Source organism: Haliaeetus leucocephalus, unplaced genomic scaffold, assembly GCF_000737465.1.
Source record: "Haliaeetus leucocephalus isolate CR32 unplaced genomic scaffold, Haliaeetus_leucocephalus-4.0 Scaffold228, whole genome shotgun sequence".
NCBI lineage: Eukaryota > Metazoa > Chordata > Aves > Accipitriformes > Accipitridae > Haliaeetus > Haliaeetus leucocephalus.
The window spans coordinates 10,749,844-10,770,003 of NW_010972664.1; positions in this window are offsets into that span (position 1 = coordinate 10,749,844).

The following is a 20,160-nucleotide window of genomic DNA, read 5'->3' on the forward strand; positions in this document are numbered from 1 at the left end:
TATATATGGAGTTCACACAGTAGGGAGGAAAAAAACCAAAACCCGCAGAGAGAATGCATGTGCTATCCTGAAAAACAAACAGCAATACTATAAAAGGAATTAAAGGTTCACTTGCTGCTTTCTGGCATAGAGACATTGTAGCAACTTCTTAGATGCTCTCCTTACCAAAAAAATACTGTATGCAGGACTAGAGTTTCTGAAAATAAGTCTGTCCTTCATGTACAGCAGAGATCTCCGAAAACCTTTTTCTTTACAATGACACGCTGGCTCTCCCTCCTTTTCTTTCAGCTGATGACTTGCAAACATGGATCTTTTATGGTAATTTCATCTGTTACCAACTTTTTAATGCAAAACCAGGTACTGTTGTGCTTGAGCTGTAGAAACAAATCAGGCTCACTTGCTTCTTTTGGCCAAGTGTAATTTTATTTCTTGAGCCACTACATCCAAATTTAGCAGCCTAAGTTTTTAGGTCATCCGTCAGCCCAGAAATTATAATCTTGCATCTAGGCTTTCTTTTCCTATGTTGTCCCTATGATCCCTCACTGAATACATTATTTGTCATTCTTTGTACTAAAGTAATGAATAGCTTAGAAATGCATCTACTGCAAAATAGATTAAAAAATACACTGCAGCCAAAAGCGTGGCTAAACCCTCCCCCGGGAAGCACCTGGGCAAGTTTATACTGCTTACCTGTACACCTCCTCTCTTCAGGACCAAATTCACTTTTCTTATTTATCAACTAGGGACCATGACTGGTGGCACAAAATACGCAGGACATGAATTAAACTTCTCAATTTGCAATGACCTTTACATAAAGAGAAAGCCAGAGTAGTTCTCCCAGGAGCTGTAGTGTACTTGAACCTCCCATTTCAAAGGCACTTTGTCTTCTTTCAAGAGAAAGTCCGTTAAGTCAAAGAGTAAAGCATATATTCATATTGCTTTGAGATTTACTGTGCTTGATGGCATACAGGATAGTATTTGTAGTTCAGATTTGGACTCACTTGAACAAGACAAGCCTAATATGCAATCCCAAATTGCAATATGTTCACATTTACTTTTCTTTTGTGCACACCTGAGATTTAAATTACCTATATGACTGTTCCCAGACCGGTTTTAATTATTCACTATTTTTAATTATTCATATTTAGCAGAATCTCTGCATAACACGCACTGATTTTTTTTGAGAAAGTAATTTACAAATACTATGGGACTGTAAAGCTGGAGAAGCCCTCCTACCTTGCTGAATCCAGTCTTCCACTGTTATTAGCAAACATGCATCTATGTTACGGTCCTCATTTTTACATACTTCCTTTCTAAAATTTTCTTTCAAGGATTAAAATTCTTTTCTGTCTCGTAGAAGGGTAAGGGCTGAAAAAGAGCCATGCCTATAAGAATCTCAGGTATAGTGAACTAGCCAGAACCTCACTGCCTCAATAATATGGTGTTTTAGGATACTTTCTGATGTTGACAGAGCTGAGCCCTCTGCTTGCTACCCATTGAGGCTTCTCCAGGGGCAACTGTAAGGGACTGTCCTCCAGGCAGATTCCTGTGCTGACCTCACTCAGGATGGTGTTGCACTGTTCTGAAACTGCTTGGTTGCTTCCGTATTTTTGCTCAGGCCATATAAAATAGGGTTCAAAGCATTATTTAGGCAAAAGGAAGATTAGTCTCTCTCTTGATTCTATGCTGAAACACAAGTTACTGCAAGCCACACGGCTACTCTTCTGCCACTCCAGGGACCACTAAAACAGGGTGCCAGCAGAAGTGAATCAACAAGCATTGACTGTCCAGAAGGAAAATAGGAGGCAGACGTCTCTGTGCAGAGTTAACTCTAGCACTGCTTTCTACAGTGACAGAAGCCACCGTTTGCTCCGAGGATGGAGATATATCCTTATAGTACTTCTACACAGGCCATATCACCTTCATTCTCCAGGCAAGGGACTGAAAACAACATTTTTACAAAGTATTTAGTCTGTGTTTGCTTTTTTTGTTCCTGTTGGTTTACTCCCCGCAATTTCTCTCTTTGGATCAAAATGGTTTGCATGCCTTCTACTTAGCAGCCCAGCCTCAACAGGACAGACAGTAAATTGCAAGCCCATTCACCTCTTCTCCCCTTCTCATCATTCCAGTCTTATGTAGCCCAGTGACTGGGACACTCTCCTGAAGTCAGAAATACAGCTGTCCTCTCTCAAGTTTCCACTAAAATCCCAGGCGAGCATTATAGCCACTACTCTTTCCACTTAACTCCAGCCAGTGCTTGCATCCTCATAGCACAGCTTGCGTCCCAAACCCTGCTGCCACAAATCCAAATCTCCCCAGCAATATAAAACCCAATTGCATACTAAATGTACGAAGTCATTAAACCAAGAAATGAATCAGGAAGGTTTTAATGCCCTTTGCCCCGGACAGTCTGAAATGAGGCATCCCATTATTTCAGGTGAGTGAGTGAGCTGACACACTGTTGTTTAAAAGGCCAGGCATATTTTTTTTTACCTTGAGTGAAGTGGGAATCAGTTATTCCTCAATATGTTAATATTGTTAACACTAAACACCACCAAAGTCCGGGGGCAGGGGGTGTGTATGTGTTTGCTTCCACTAATGACTTTACATTTTGGATCCTTCTTGTGGTAGATTCTGTTAAAAGGGTGATGACTTGATTCCAATTTTTCACAATTTACACAGCCATTGTGAATGATGGGGAAAGCAAACAAGACTCTACTCACTGAAATTAAATCTTTACGGTGATGTTTTAGCAGTCATTTATTGTGGCAGGAATAATGAACCACAAAAACAACAGGAAATAGTTTTATGTTAAGTATTGTATTAACACAGTATTTGCAAAATTTTGACCCAGGTGATCAGCTCTTCTGTCTGCTTTCAGAAAAACAGGGTCTCAGTCCTGCATGGAGTCTACTTTATAATTATAAAGACAAGACTAGGGACAGACAACCCCCAAGAAAATTCTGTGTAATTCTGTTAAAGCTAAGACTCTTCTGGCTGAACTGTCACATGAGACTAGGTCTCTTAACAGACACAAGACGGCACTACAGTGTAGTCAATGCACAAATGTCAGACATCAAGAATGGCATCCAACTCCTAGAGCAAGTTATCAGGGCAATACAGCAACACAGATTTTAAAATTTCATCCACATCTAGATTGCCTTCTCAAATAGAGGTACGACTCTATGGAATTGCCTCACTTTCCTTGCTCATCCTCTGGTCCAAGAAAGCAACCCTTTTCCAGCCAAGCAGGAGCTCCTACATTCCCGCCTTAGGCTGGCAACTACATTTCTTCAGAAAGTTTCCCAGGTTTGGGGGGTTTTTTTGGAGGGTGGGAGAAGCAATTATTTTAAACACTACGCTATGATTTATAACAGTGTCTATATTCCTTTCAATATTTGCCATACAATATTTGTCTCATAACACACAGGAGCTATAAAAATGGACATATAAAAGATGCTCTTGGCACAGCATTTGGCCCTTTGCAAACATCCCTTCACAGGAATCCTTGTTTGTTGCCAATGGTGGAGACTGAAGTCTGAAATCTGGGCTCAGTCAGGACTTGGCAGCCTCCAGATGGAAACACAACCCACCATCTGCCAAACCAACACCCTAACAGATTATGCTGTTACCCTTTCTCTCTGCTGGTGTCCACCGGCAGCCCAAACAAACGAGTTGCCTTTGTGCTCTTCATAAAAGAAGGCAGTACAAACAGTTTGGGCTGTTATAACAAGCTTCACCTGCTCTGCACTCATGTGGGGGCTCAGTTTGTGTTCAGCTTTTGTGTTCGTAACATCCTACTGGATAAGGTTGTGAGTACTTGCGTGGCTGTGAGCACACACGCTCAACATTTTTAATGGGACAAAGGCCTAGCACCGAAACAATTATGCAAAGGCTTTATACTGGTTTTGCCATCAAGGCTTTTGTAGCGTCTGTACACCCTTTTGGCTTTACCCCTATATTTACCTCCAGACAGACATTATTAATAGGTTAGACTGGTAGGTTCTTTGGCAAACTGCTTGGGTGAAATTGGTTTATATTTGCTAAAACAAAGTCAATGAGACCTGTCAGCAGGATGAGTTATGGGAGCTGCTTGACTTGCTGGGAGATGCCCCAAAGAATAATCAATTGCCTAGCTGTTTGGGTTTGTTTTTTAATGTGGCTGATACATGAATGAGTTTCTAATTCAGCACATGCAGTATTGTTTTTAGGGAGATGAAATAGTTTGAGGGATAAGGAGGAAGGGTTGACTTTAGCTAAGCCATCAGAGTTAAAGCAATATTCCTGCTTCCCTCCTCTCCTGCACTCCAAGAGGGCAAACTCAAATTGATGTAAATATTCCTACATCAACACAAGTTGATACAGAAAATGAAATGAGCTATTACAGCATCTTTTATATTGTTTTAACTGCAGCCACATATAGGGCTTTTAGTGATGCAGTTAAGTTACAATAATAATTTAATAATAAGATACAATAATAATTGAAAATCTTCCAACTGACATAGTTACACCACTAAAACTTTCCAGTCACAAGGCTGGAAAACCCAGAATTAAGTCCTGAAAAAAACTGACCACTACTGATGTTCCAACAAGTCAAATATTCTTGAGCTTTCTGGTTGGCCTTGGCAACTACAAAGCTCTGGTTTTGGTGATACTGTTCTGACCTCAGCCTTCAAAGATGCTGCCATCTATCCATGTCAACCTGAGGCTGCAACTGAGAGTTGATGCTGGCTTGTACTGAGGAGACAGGTCTGCATCAATACGAATCTCCCCTAGTCCCAGAGGATTAAACATCAAGCCGGTTGGTGCCGTTTCATCCATGACCAGACATCCTCACTTCAGAGCAATACTAGCTGTGTCCTGTGCTGCAGAAGCTAGGCAAGCAGCTTCCCAATCAATCCAGGCCCTCAATGGGCGAGGATAGAGTGGATCTTTTGCAGTACTTAGAAGTCAGAGTCATGCCTTTAACAGAGCTACACGCTCCGCACTCCTGAATGGAGATTAGTAGAGAGACTGAAAGGCTCTCGTATTTTTTACACAGTAGGGCTTTTGCACTTTGCTTTTTCTCCCCCCACCTTTTTTTTTTTTTTTTTTAAATAAGGCAGTAGCTGTGTTGTTAAATACATGAAGAAGGGAACTCAGATAAAACTTGTCTCTTGTTCAGTGGCCACAAGGACAGCCCTCTCCTTTCCAATGATACCAAGCTGAGGAAGATATCCTATATGGGAGTACGACTACAAACTCAGGACCAAAGGATAAATCAGGTTATAAGTAACCTTAGAAGGTCCATCAGAACTCAATGAACAGCTAATCAATACTCCATTATAACCAGTAGATCACCCGCTGCTTCGTACTCATATTGCTAATTCAATGAAATTGCATTAAAATATTTTCTAGGAACTTCACTGTGAGGGACTTCATGAGTTATGACTCTTATAACTGAACGGCAGTGCTTGGAAAACTTCACAACAGGTATTCAAATGCTCCAGTCTGATATAGCACAAGCCACAAACAAGAAAGTGCAAGCTATGACCACTGGCAAGAAGTTTCCAAGAAGGTCTTCAACAAACACATAAGAAACAGGCACAAGGAACAGCAGCCAGCAGATGAATGCACGTTGTCAAATAATGTTCAATTTGTCCAAGGCCTGTGAAACCTTGTTCAGTACCAGCAAAAGACAGACTATTTCCCCTCTTAATGGCAAACTGGGCAGCCTTATGTAAAAGACATGGCATTGTTCCCTTTGCAACCCAGCTGGTAGGTATGGATAGCATTCAACCCTCCAAGTTTTCCAGCAAATGTCATGTTAATGTCTTCACAAAAAGGACTTATGTTTCATGTCAGTCAGGGTATGCTTTTCAGTGACAATCAAAAGAAAATCTGTATCACAGCCAAATAGCTACCTTTTTTCATTGTCCTGGCAGCTCTCCCTCTTATCTACAGGCCTGTGTCTTTGTTAGGTTCATTTTCTCTGTGTACAGTAGAAATCTTGTCTGCTGCACCAAGAGAACAGCTAGTTCTGTTTCACCCTTGGCAGCCAAGACACTGAACCTCCCCAGTGCCTGCTTTTTTTCTTTTCCCATTTGCGGGCAGCTATAGCATTCTGCTTGCCATCCAGAACAGATCAGATCAGTGGCTCTTTCAGTTTAGATTTTACTTTTTTATTATTTTCTCTCCTTTGAGAGTATGAGCTCAAGAGTGTTTGCTGAAGACAGAACTATTAGCAAGTCCAAGCTGGCTCCCTTCATTTCTGGGCTGTTTTTTCAGCTCATTTTGTTCCCCTCAAGTCAAACGGTTATTCTCATTTATAATTCCTGTAACCAGGCTTTCTTTTTCCCAACTGACTGCTCATACACAGTGCCATTGTTCTGGACCTGTCATTCACTAAATTATTTTCCAGCACATCCAAAAGCATATAGCTTTCAATATGCCCACAGACACTCAAGTATCCATTGGTGCGCACGTACCCCAAACTGCTGACTTTCAAACACCTGGATTAGTCTCAGCAGTGAAATTCAGCATCTCCTTTAAGTAGCCACTCCTTCAGCAAGGATAACTGCATCAAACACTTGACAAATAGCTGGGGAATAGCATGCACTTGCATGCAGTAGAGTTTAGTTCACCTTCATTCACAAGTTAACATGCTAGGCAGGAGGGCAAATCAGAGTCACTTAAAATATTCAGCATTATAGCACTGGCACAAGAGCATTGATTTTTGCTGCATCCCATCTTACTTTTATCGGTGTGTCAGCTAGCCAATTTTGCATCATTTTCTGCTTGTTCTAGTGCCTTCTACGTTAAATAGCATCACTGGTTCCAAGGAGACCACTCACAGTTGGTAAACTTTATGTACTGCACTCAGAGCATGAGCAAGTTTTCAGACTGTATAGCAAATGGAAAGGATTCTTTTCCATAGCTATTTCCTACGTCACCTCATATGATCTTTACACTCTGCTAATAGTAAATACCATTGTCTTCATTTTCTACTGAACAGGTATGGAGATCTCACAACCTGATCTTGAGAGAAATGAAATAGCTTGCAAACCTACCAATAAGGGAAAGACATCATTCTCCTCCAGAAGATACACTCAGAAGATATGTCAACATATGTTTAACCTAAAGGTTTTAACTGCCATAGAAATTAAGGCATGGAACAAGCACCACAATTAGTGCTTTGATCTTAATGAATTTAGTTTGTATGTATTAAATTACCCATAAGTGCTGATGAAAGCAAAATGATAATTCCGGAGCACAGTAAATAAAATGCAATTAAAAGCACCAATGTAGCAGCACACCTGGGAGTTACATTTGTGTAAGGAAGCAATTCAGTAACAGATTGAGGAAACACATCTCACAAACATTAGTGTAATATCTGCTAAAACCTGGCAGATTAATTAGTGCATAAGCTTAATCAAATTACAAAAATGTCAGAAATGTCTGCTTCTGAAACTTCTTCTTAATGGCAATATAATACAACTGTGGCCACCAAACAGAATAAATTCCCTCCTGGTAAATCTGCATATGGAGGAAAACCTTTTCTTTATTCTTCATGAATCCATGATTGTAAGTGCAAACTTTCTCATGCACTGGTCACTGCACAGTAGTTCAAGATCTCCTATTAAAATGAAACGAAGCACTGCAGGCCTGTAACATTCATCTTTCCAGCAATAGCAGTTTTCACATATGTACCATATAGTAAAAGAATATTAAGTAGATCTGTTGTGGGTGATAACAAATGAGGTTGTAAGCTTAACATATGGCCTAGAAGATTTAGAAATTTCTGTCTCTAAAAATAGGATTAATAGAGCTTGCAAAGTCTCACTGAAAGAAAAGTACCTTACTGGCTCGTTTAGTATCGAACGATCATCCAGCCACATCACCCAGTCCCAAATAAAAACACAGGCAACATTCACAAGGTCATTACCCTCATGGATATGACAGAACTTAGCACTGTCACATCTTAGACAGCTATTCCTTTTCTTCCTCTTTTTCTTTTGCCTTACAGTGGACCACAGAGGCACGTGTCAAGATCTGCACAGATCAAAGATGTAGTGACTAAGCTGTGACTGGTTTTGAAGACCAGAGGGGCAGTTCATCTGAACACAATAGGGAGGACCTGGTGAAGGAATTGACAGAACTAGGTGGAAAAGAAGCAAAGAGGATATAATTACCCTCCCCCTCACTAATGCATTACAGACCCTTTCCTGAAAGGCTATTTCAAATCAACTTAAGTCCAAAACTGAAAACTGCCCTAAGAACCCTAAGTGAAAAGTAACTGTAAAACAGTAAGAAATCAAGTTGCAAGAATGTATTCACTGACTCTCCCTGCAGAAACAGCTTTATAATGTCACTTGAAGGACATGGAAAGAGTGCAAAAATCACATTAATTACATCTGCAGGTGATACTGAAAACTAGGGCAGTATTTGTAGCTGAAAAAATAATATATTGTATGCATCCTGAAAAAATGTTTTTTGTAGGCTATATCAATATGCCTATTTAGAAGGTAAATTTGAAACAAAATTAAAGTACAGGGCATGAGTAAGGTAGATTTGCTTAAAAAAATAATCTAGGGCAATAGTAGAGCCCAAATTTAAAGTAAGTTTACAATTAAGCAGTCATTAAAACAAAGAGAAAAAGAAGTAACAGCTTCCTACCCCACACAACTTAGATGCTTAGGAAGACACTTGCACACTCTGGACAAGCCCTGAGCACCCCAGTTCTGTTTGTGAATGTACAGCACTCCTGGGCTCTTTAGAGGACACTGGTGAAACCATGTGTAAGACACCACATTGAATTCTGCGTCCTTCTGCACAGGAGACCTGAAGTGGGTGAAAGAAACAGAAGCTCAATGTACAGTTAACAAGGGCTTGAAAAGATGATTTAGGAGAAAATTGAAAATGAAGTGAACTGGCTTGATAACCTGTTGAGTTATATGACAGCTGTTTACCAGTAAGCACTGAAAAAGGAAAGAATTGCAATGAAGGTCAATTAGATGAAATCAAAGCAAGGAAAAAAAAAAATACAAGATCAGCATCAAACAATTTCTAACAGTGCGATGCAGAGAAGTCTGTCAATAGAAATGGTGCAGACCCCCTCAAGAAACTCTTTTTAAAAAGAGTTCCCCAAAATCCCCATGCCCAAAGGGTACGTAACAGAAAACAACCTATTGCTACTGGAGGCTGAGATAAATGACCTCTAAAGTTTTGTTATGCCAAGCTTCTAGCACTTACGCTACCGAACTAACATTCACACATTCACAAGGACTGGAGCCAGAAATCAAAAATCTAATATCTTAAGGGGGTGTTTGCAACATAACATCATAAATACAGATGCAACAAACACAAACACCTGATCTAACTTTTACTGTGGGTTGTTAAAGAAAAATGGGGACGTAATGATAATTTCTGTTGACCAGGGGAAATGGGGAGAGAGATGTCAGGAGAAAGACACAATTCATTTCTTGCATCCTCTCCCCAGGCATCTGGGATGGGTCATTGGTGGGGATGGGAAACTCAGCTAGATGGGTCTTTCACCCACTGTTGCAGATGTCATTCTCCTAGAGAAAGGATACACCAAGCTCAGCAATCAAGTCACACCCAAGAGACTGAAGAGAAAAATTGTCATGGGTCTGCTTCAAAGAAAAATGCAAGCTAATGTTATCTGGCTACTAACTTAGAGATCAGAAGGAATATTAAATAGTTAAGAGTCTTCTGAGATGTTATCTCTCTGGGGGTCTCCCATCTCCCACATAAGGAGACAGATTGACACAGGAAAGGCTATGGTCTTCCCAAATCTAGACAGAGAGGAGCTCAAGGGAAAAGCTGAATATCTGCTCTGTTTTCTCAAAGAAAAAAAAGAAATTTTTTTGTGCAGTTTTTCTCTACATAAGTGATATTTTAAATGCATCTTTTTGCCACTATCATCTGGCACTGCTGAAACAACAATGCCTCACAACCAGAGCTTACATTCAAAGGAAGATCTTCACCATGAAACAAAATACAAGTCATTTGGCTAAACTGCAAAGAATTTAAAAAAAGAATTGCTGAATACCAAGCACCTGATATAAAAATAAAATGTATTTTTCCCCATGAACATTCAGCTAGCCACAGAAGCATAGAATACAGAGCTGGAAGGGACATCATTAGGTCAGTTAGTCTGTCCTTCTTCCTCAAGGAAAAAATCAACTATTCAAAAAAAATAGAACCTGAAAATTAGCTTTCATTTTAATGTGCAGGTGACTTCTACTGTTTTTCATGCTGTGGTGACAAAGAGCACCAGAACTGACTGAATTCACATTTCAAAACAACAAATAAAATCTATTCCTCTTGTTTGAGACTAGTATGCAAAATCCTTCAAATTACTGCATTGAAGTATGAGGGATGTACAAAAAATGAAGAATACCCATCTAGTGAAAGAAATGAACGTTGTGAAATGAGTGATTTGTTGGATGCTGTGAGCACAAGCAGCCATGAATCCTTTTCAGCAGCAGTCAGAAAAGCTTAGAATGGCTCATAAATCTAAAGCTGGGGGAAAAAAACCAGCAGAGACAGAAATAAAGTAAAGCAAACATTTTAATAATGGGGGATCTCCCTAATATGAGGGAAAGAGATAAGCATTACTGGGTAGTGCCAAACAACAGGATGTTTAAGCTTTTGCTCAAGCATGACAGAGTTGACACAGAAAATATCAGTTTGATCTGATCTGTTCAGAAGATCCATACTCATAACTAGTCTGCAACCAAAGGGACCAGATCATTCCCTGCTGTCACTGCACTAAAGCTGGGGAGGAGCATAAGCTACGCTTAGATGTTCATGCATACCAAGTTCATTGTAAAATCTGGAGCGATCTCCCTGGATTAGGCCCCATTTTCTCTGTCCTTAAATACTGACCATCTGCAGTAGGACCCCCTCCCAGGCATAGTATGGCTTTGAGACTCATCTTTAATAGATTGCCTAGAAAGGAATATATAAAAGAATTTAAAGTGCATATACTTGTATTTCACCAAGGGGCTTACCACAATTCAAAGAAATAAAGGGGGCAGGGAGCTGACACCAGTGAAGTACACAGAACTACTTCTATGTCTAATCATCATAGAATTATAGAACCGTTTTGGTTGGAAAAGACCTTTAAGATCATCAAGTCCAACTGTTAACCAACCACTGCCAAGTCTACCACTAAACCACATCCCTAAGCACCACATCTATATGTCTTTTAAAGACCTCTAGGGATGGTGACTCAACCACTTCCCTGGGCAGCCTGTTCCAATGCTTGACAACCCTTTCAGTGAATAATTTTCCTAATATGGAATCTAAACCTCCCCTGCACAACTTGTGGCCATTTCCTCTTGTCCTATTGCTTGTTACTTGGGAAAAAGAGACCAACACCCACCTCACTACAACCTCCTTTCAGGTAGCTGTAGAGAGCAATAAGGTCTCCCCTCAGCTTCCTTTTCTCCAGGCTAAACAACCCCGAGAGCAATAAGGTCTCCCCTCAGCTTCCTTTTCTCCAGGCTAAACAACCCCAGCTCCCTCAGCCACTCCTCATAAGACTTGTTCTCTAGACCCTTCACCAGCTTCATTGCCCTTCTTTGCACATGCTCCAGCACCTCAATATCTTTCTTGTAGTGAAGGGCCCAAACCTGAACCCAGTCTTTGATTTGTGGCCTCATCAGTGCTGAGGGCACAGGGGGATGATTGCTTCCCTAGTCCCTCTGGCCACACTATTTCTGACACAAGCCAGGATGCTGTTGGCCTTCTTGGGCATCTGGGCACACTGCCAACTCATATTCAGCCGGCTGTCGACCAACATCCCCGGGTCCTTTTCTGCCGAGCAGCATTCCAGCCACTCTTCCCCAAGCCTGTAGCGTTACATGGGGTTGTTGTGACCCAAGTGCGGGACCTGGCACTTGGCCTTGCTAAACCTTATACAGTTGGCCTCAGCCCATCGATCCAGCCTGTCCAGATCCCTCTGTAGAGTCTTCCTTCCCTCAAGCAGATCCACACTCCCGCCCAACTTGGTGTCATCTGCAGACTTACTGAGGGTGCACTCCATCCCTTCATCCAGGTCATCGATAAAGATATTAAACAGAACTGGCCCCAGTACTGAGCCCTGGGCGACACCACTTGTGACTGGCTGGCAGCTGGATTTAACTCCATTCACCACAACTCTTTGGGCCTGGCCATCCAGCCAGTTTTTTACCCAGCAAAGAGTACGCCCATCCAAGCCACGAGCAGCCAGTTTCTGCAGGAGAATCCTGTGGGAAACGGTGTCAAAGGCTTTACTACAGTCTAGGTAGACAACATCCACAGCCTTTCCCTCATCCACTAAGCAGGTCACCTTGTCACAGAAGGAGATCTAGTCAAGCAGGACCTGCCTTTCATAAACCCATGCTGACTGGGCCTGATCACCCGGTTGTCCTGTACGTGCCGCATGATGACACTCAAGATGATCTGCTCCATAACCTTCCCCAGCACCGAGGTCGGACTGACAGGCCTGTAGTTCCGTGGATCCTCCTTCCAGCCCTTCTTGTAGATGGGCGTCACATTTGCTAACTTCCAGTCCACTGGGACCTCCCCGGTTAGCCAGGACTGCTGGTAAATGATGGAAAGTGGCTTGGTGAGCACTTCTGCCAGCTCCCTCAGCACCCTTGGGTGGATCCCATCTGGCCCCATAGACCTATGTCTGTCTAAGTGGTGTAGCAGGTCACTAATCATTTCCCCTTGGATTGCAGGGGCTTCATTCTGCTCCCTGTCCCAGTCTTCCAGGGCAGGGGGTTGGGTACCTGGACAACAACTGGTCTTACTAGTAAAGACTGAGGCAAAGAAGGCATTCCGTACCTCAGCCTTTTCCTCATCCTTTGTCACTGTGTTTACCCCCGCATCCAATAAAGGATGGAGATTCTCCTTAGCCCTCCTCTTGTTGCTAACATATTTATAGAAACATTTTTTATTGCTTTTTATGGCAGTAGACAGATTAAGCTCTAGTTGGACTTTGGCCCTTCTAATTTTCTCCTTGCATAACCTTACGACATCCTTGTAGACCCTCCTGAGTTGCCTGCCACTTCTTCCAAAGGTCATAAACTCTCCTTTTTTTCCCAAGTTCCAGCCAAAGCTCTCTGTTTAGCCAGGCCAGTCTTCTTCCCCGCTGGCTCCTCTTTCGGCACATGGGGCAGCCTGCTCCTGCGCCTTTAAGATTTCCTTCTTGAAGAATGTCCAGCCTTCCTGGACTCCTTTGCCCTTCAGGACTGCCTCCCAAGGGACTCTGTCAACCAGGCTCCTAAACAGGCCAAAGTCTGCCCTCCAGAAGTCCAAGGTAGCTGTTCTGCTGACCCCCCTCCTTACTTCTCCAAGACTCAAAAACTCTTTCATTTCATGATCGCTATGACCAAGACGGCCTCCAGCCGTCACATCACCCACAAGTCCTTCTCTGTTCGCAAACAACGGGTCCAGCGGGGCGCCTTCCCTAGCTGGCTCACTCACCAGCTGTGTCAGGAAGTATCTTCCACACGCTCCAGGAACCTCCTAGACTGTTTCCTCTCTGCTGTATTGTATTTCCAGCAGACATCTGGGAAGTTGAAGTCCCCCACGAGAACAAGGGCTAAGGATTGTTAGACTTCTCCCAGCTGCTTATAGAATATTTCATCTGCCTCTTCGTCCTGGGTGGGTGGTCTATAACAGACTCCCACCATTATATCTGCCTTGTTGGTCTTCCCCCCGATTCTTACCCATAAACACTCAACCCTGTTGTCACCAGCATTAAGCTCTAGACAATCAGAACACTCCCTAACATACAGGGCTACCCTACTGCCTCTCCTTCCTTGCCTATCCTTTCTGAAGAGTTTATAGCCATCCATTGCAGCACTCCAGTTGTGCAAGTCATCCCACCATGTTTATGTGATGGCAACTATATCATAGTTTTCCTGCTGCTCAATGTCTTCCAGCTCCTCCTGTTTGTTGCCCATGCTGTGTGCATTGGTGTAGATGCACTTCAGTCAGGCTATTGATCCCGCCACCGTTTTGGGGAGAGAAGCCCTAATTCTTACATGACCATTCTCAGACACTTCCGTGGTTTCTAACATGGATAACCCTTGTGTCTTTTTGCTGCCACATGGATCTCCATCCCCTACCTCCACTTGGCTTGCAGACTGAAGGACCTCACTAACACACCGTCCCTCAAACATTCGCATGCTGCTCCCAGGCTTATCTCTAGTGAGCCTGGTTTTATTCCTTTCTCCCTTCAAATCCAGTTTAAAACTCTTTCAATGAGCCCTGCTAATTCCTGTGCAAAGATCCTTTTCCCCATTTGAGACAGGTGTACCCCATCTGTTGCCAGCAGGCCTGGTGTTGTGTAAACTGACCCATGATCAAACAACTCAAAATTCTGCCGGTGACACCAGGCTTAGAGCCAGGTATTGATCTGCTGGCTCTTCCCGTTTCTTCCCTCATCATTTCCTGCAACTGGAAGGATAGAGAGCACTAATTGTACTCCTGATCCCTTAACCAGTTGTCCCAAGGCCCTGAAATCTCTCTTGATTGCCCTCAGATTTCTTGTTGCAGCTTCACTGCTGCCTACCTGAAAAATCAGTAACGGATAATAACCTGAGGGCCATACCCAGGTAGGAAGCTTTCAGCTTTCTCTTCATGTCCTTAACCCAGGCCCCAGTGAGGCAGCAGACTTCCCTAAGAAGTATTTCCAGTCCGCATATTGGGCTTTCTGTTCCCTTCAGAAGGGAATCTCCTACGACAATGACCTGTCTTTTTTATTTGATGGAAGCAGTTTTGACACAGGGTGTAGGCCAACTTAACCTCGGTGACGCCTCCATGCTAGATGAACCATTGACTTCGTTATTGTTCAGTTCCACTTGCAGAGCCTCATACCTATTATGCAAGGGCACCTGGGAAGGTGGGGTAGTCACAGAGGAGACGGTCCTGCTGTGCAAGGCAGGAACTTGTTACCATTGGCCCCTATCCCTTACGTGACTCTGTTCAGCCAGGTGGAGAGAGGATGGGGAATCCTCCGTATCATGCATCCTCTCTGCCCAACACGTCTGTCCCAGGGCAGGTAGGGTGCAATTCCACTACTCTCTCTCACACTCCCTGATACTCCTCAACCTACTCCCCTCCTTCCAGAGCTCTGGCACTAAGCAGAGGAGTTCCTCTACCCAGGCACACCTCCCCCAGGTGTGCTCACTGCTGCCGCCCGGTGCTGGCATAAGAGCCGGGGCAGCTGCGTGTTCCCACCAGAGCTCCATCTGAGCAGCTGCCTCAGTCATGGTGGGTGCAAAGCTTAGAGAGGCCATGGCTTTCTGCCAGGTGGGTACCATTGCTCCCTGACCGAGCTGGCAGTGCTTCTGCACAAACTGCCATGCCACAACCTGTTTGCAGCACTCCTGGTCACTAGTGCTCCCTAAGGGCTTCTTTTATACAGAGGGGGAGCCTTGGCCACCATTGCTCCTGGCCCCACCCGGGTCCCATCAGCCACTGTCATGCAAGCTATGGGCTCCCAGTTCGGGAAACCCCCCTGTGCACCATGCTAGAGTGCTCCACTGCCGATCCTGCTGGCACTGGAGTTGCTCGCCTCAGCGACTGATGGCCATATATGAAGCACTGAAGTGGTGCCACATTTAGACATCAGAAAAGTTGTGAGGCCATGTTAAAAGGCCCATAATCCACACCCTGAAGCAGTTGAAGGAAATGCGAGCCTCTGAGACACATACATTTTAGTCCAGGCGCTCCCTCTTTTCCTCTCTTTCTATATAGGTATGGTTTTGTACACATATCTCATATTCTGGCATTGACCAACTGAAAATGTAGACTAGTAAGAAAATAACTTCACTCTTTAATAACAGAAGTGCTTTTAAAGTTCTATCTTACTAGGCAGCAAAAACCAAGATTGTCTAGCAAATATGAAGACAAAGATGTTAAAGTAATAATAGATGCAGTCTCTTTTTCCAATTATAAACACAAGGGCACAATTTATTCTACTCTTCCAAACACAGGTTTTTATAAGAATAATGTCCTTTATAATTTTGGCATTTTATTGCCAGTACTCTGGGTATTTATCATTTTCAGGACAAATGGCAGTCAGAAGGCCTGTATACAAACATTAAAATTTATCTGCATGACATTTATTGGGGAAGCATTGTACAATATATATGGAACTTTGGGTTTGGGTTTTTTTCCCTATTGTGAAATACAAACATACAGGAGTCCAGTTAACTATTGGTTATACATCCATGCCCTAACTATAATGGCAAAAGTGACATCTGAATTTTTAGCTAAAATATTAAATAATTATATTAAGATCATAGTAATCTTTACTTTTAACATTCAACAAATGCCAAATTCAGTGAAAGTTGATTGCAATGTTGTCCTGGGTTCAGCTGGGATAGAGTTAATTTTCACAAGAAGCTGGCAGGGGGCACAGCCAGGACAGCTGTCCCAAACTAGCCAAGGGGGTATTTGATACCACATGATGTCATGCTCAGTATATAACTGGGGAAGCTGGCCAGGCAGAAGTGGGATCATAGCTCGGGAATGGGCTGAGCATCAGGTTTCAGGTGGTAAGCAATTGCATTGTACATCACTTACTTTATACATTATTTAATCAGTATTATTGTTATTATTATTTCTTCTCTCCTTGTGTTGTCCTGTTAAGTTGTCCTTATCTCAACCCACAAGGTTTTACCTTTTTCTTCTGATTCTGCTCCCCATCCCACTGGGCAGGGGGGGCAAGGGGAGGAGTGAGCAAGCAGCCACACAGTGCTTAGTTGCGGGCTGGGCTTAAACCACAACAAATGTTAGTGAAGCTACCTTGGTATAAAAAGAAAAACCTCCAAGGATTAGTGTAGCTGACTAAATAAGAGATTGAACAGAATAAACCCATAATGGAAATAATGAAAGGGGTATGAATAGAAGAAGAGCATGCTGAATGAGTGTAAATTATGCAAGCATGGAGAAAAAAGTGCCACTCTTCACTTTCTTTGTCTCATTAGAGACCTAGACAGAATTTTGACCATGCTATGAGAATGCTGCTAGTCCAAGATACACTGAGCTGTACCAGCGAGATCGCTGTCTTTCCTTACATTGAGGGAGCTTAGTGTTTATGGAGGATACTGGACATGCTGGACTCAAGAGTGAAGTCTTCCTTAGTCACTTCTGTCATGGTTTAACCCCAGCCAGCAACTAAGCACCACGCAGCCACTCACTCACTCCCCCCCATCCAGTGGGATGGGGGAGAAAATCGGGAAAAAGAAGTAAAACTCCTGGGTTGAGATAAGAACGGTTTAATAGAACAGAAAAGAAGACACTAATAATGATAATGATAACACTAATAAAATGACAACAGTAGTAATAAAAGGATTGAAATGTACAAATGATGTGCAGGGCAATTGCTCACCACCCGCCGACCAACACCCAGCCAGTCCCCGAGCAGCGATTCCCCGCCCCCACTTCCCAGTTCCTATACTGGATGGGACGTCCCATGGTATGGAATACACCATTGGCCAGTTTGGGTCAGGTACCCTAGGTCTGTCCTGTGCCAACTTCTTGTGCCCTGGCTGGGCATGAGAAGCTGAAAAATCCTTGACTATAGTCTAAACACTACTGAGCAACAACTGAAAACATCAGTGTTATCAACATTCTTCACATACTGAACTCAAAACATAGCACTGTACCAGCTACTAGGAAGACAGTTAACTCTATCCCAGCTGAAACCAGGACAACTTCATAGTCAAAGTTACAGAAACTGCCAGTAATCTGTTTTCCATGCTCCATGCCACTATCATACAACCTTGGTTTAATGGACCCCACGCTGGAGTGAAAAAAAAAAGCTCTTCACTGCTAGTTGTCAGTCAAGAGTATCTGTCAATTGGATCAGCTTATGTTAAATTGTGGATGACCCAAGCAAGCTAGAATATCTTGGTAGTTTTACTTTTCACTAATGATCATTTCTGAATTTCCTCTTGAAACAACAGGTTTTCATCTTTATGAAGCAATGAATGCAGTTACCTATACTAACCCCCATTGTTACACCAGACCTTTTTCAGCTGTGCAGAAATGTGACCTTTGAGACTAAAGTTTCATAACGTAGGAGCTGTAGTAATAAAACTAGTGTTAAGCCTTAATTAGCTTTAATTAACGCTAATTTGCTCTGGCTACTCATTCCTGGCCCTATTCAGCACTGTATCACCCCTTGAGTTGTGCTGCTATGACCCGTTTTAAATCAGGTTAATTAAATGACCCAGGCTGAAAAACAACTCTTTAGGTGGGATTTTTTTGTTTTGATCAAAGATCATATTCTTGACATATTTAATAGGACAGCTCACAGAAATTTAACTCAGCTGACATGGGGGCAACATTGCATCCTAGAGATCAGAATATACTGCCAGGGGAAGGAAGCAACTTACACAAAAACCATGAAAAAAAAGTCTTCTGCAGTGCAGAGTTACAGCCTAAGACTTTCCCTCTCGTTAAATCAGTGTCTGTCTAAACTACTAAATATAAATTCTCCTTGCTCTGGGAAACCAAGAAAAGAGATTAACTGATTTCAGGCACAAGATGGAAGCTACAGAACATGTCTCCAGATCCTTGCCTCCACAGTAGGCGATTTCAGATGGAAAATGCCATCTGTGCAGTGCAACAGCCCTGAAGCCTGGAGGTCAGTTCCCAGCAAGATACTGACTCAAACTGCCTCCAAAGTTTCCAGTTTCCTTTTCTCAAGACCTTTATCAGTATTACCTCTAACCCAGCTCATCTTGAATCAAAACTCAAAAAAGTAAAGACATTTTGTGTGCCAGCTAGAGCAACTACTGATATTGCTCTTAACAGCAACTCTTGCTTATTGAAAAAAGGATGAAATAAGATCAGCGACAGAGCAGAGCAACGTGCTTGCTCCCTGGCCTCCCCACTGCAGTAACAATACAAATATGTTGCACTTTCCAAAGCAGCTATTTAATCCCATTTGTCCCTTTCTTCTGTAAACCACTCTCCTCCATTTTGAGTGACTCAGCTTCCTCCTGCAGCTGCAGAAACAACAACCTACTTCTCTCCAAAATGAAGTAGTCGCCTTATTCCCATTCGTTCAGATGCTGGTTTAAAACCAATTTTCTTTTGTCTCCTCTTTCTTTTATAAAATTGACATTCGCATCCCTTTTCTGGGCACATTCGGCATCCCAGCGCAGGCAGCAGAGGGATCCAGCCTGACAAGAGCAGCTGATGGATTCAGCCCCTGGGCAGTGCATTAGCTCTATGGCATGAAAGACCCTCTGCCCCTTTCCCCCCAGCATTTACATATCCAAGGACCAATCTGAATCCCCAAACAAGAGAGTGTTCTGCTTTGGTCCCGTTTGATCTCATAACTTATAAATATTTCATTGAATGGTAGAATTACGACATCAGTGATGACCCAGCCAGAAATCACAAAGGCAGTGAATTCATTTGTGCTCAGCTGTTCCGTTGTTTAAGATTCTGTACAAACTCTTTCGTGTTTTGATAAAGTCATACTTCACAGCTATATCGTAACTATAAATATGACCCTTTAATGACATTGCTGTCAGGAGATATGACATTTTTTGCCAGCTGGCAGTGGAATTTTTGCTATATCCCTTAGATAGAAAGATTAGATAGATATTGGAGAGTATATATAGAAAATACTATCAGCAGTCAATCTTGAGCTAAAGGGAGCTTCAGGCACATGATGCTCACAGGTTATTTTCAAGCTAACGGAATTTAGCGTCCTACTCAATCTAACATCTGTATTCAAAGAGTCAGCCACATCAGCATTGTTGAACATTAGCCCAAGTTTTTTCTTTTTTCCCCTTTTTTTTTTCTTTTTCTTCCTTCTGCTTTGTTCTGGGCAAACATGCTTTAGATCAATAAAATCTCCATTTCACTTCATCATGAGCTCATTATTTTAAAAGGGTCTTAGTGAATAAAATATTTTAGAGAAAAAAAAACCCAAAATGTACATTATTCCAACTGAGAATTTAGTTTGTTTCACTGAGACACGTTTTCAAATATTTGTGAAAAATCACACTCTTGTGCAAATTAGAATATTCAGTCACTAATAAAAAAAATTCACAAGCTCTGAGCACCTTAAACTTCAGAATAGCAGCATAGTAAAAATTCCCACCCCCTCCTGATTTACTTTCACTAAAAAAG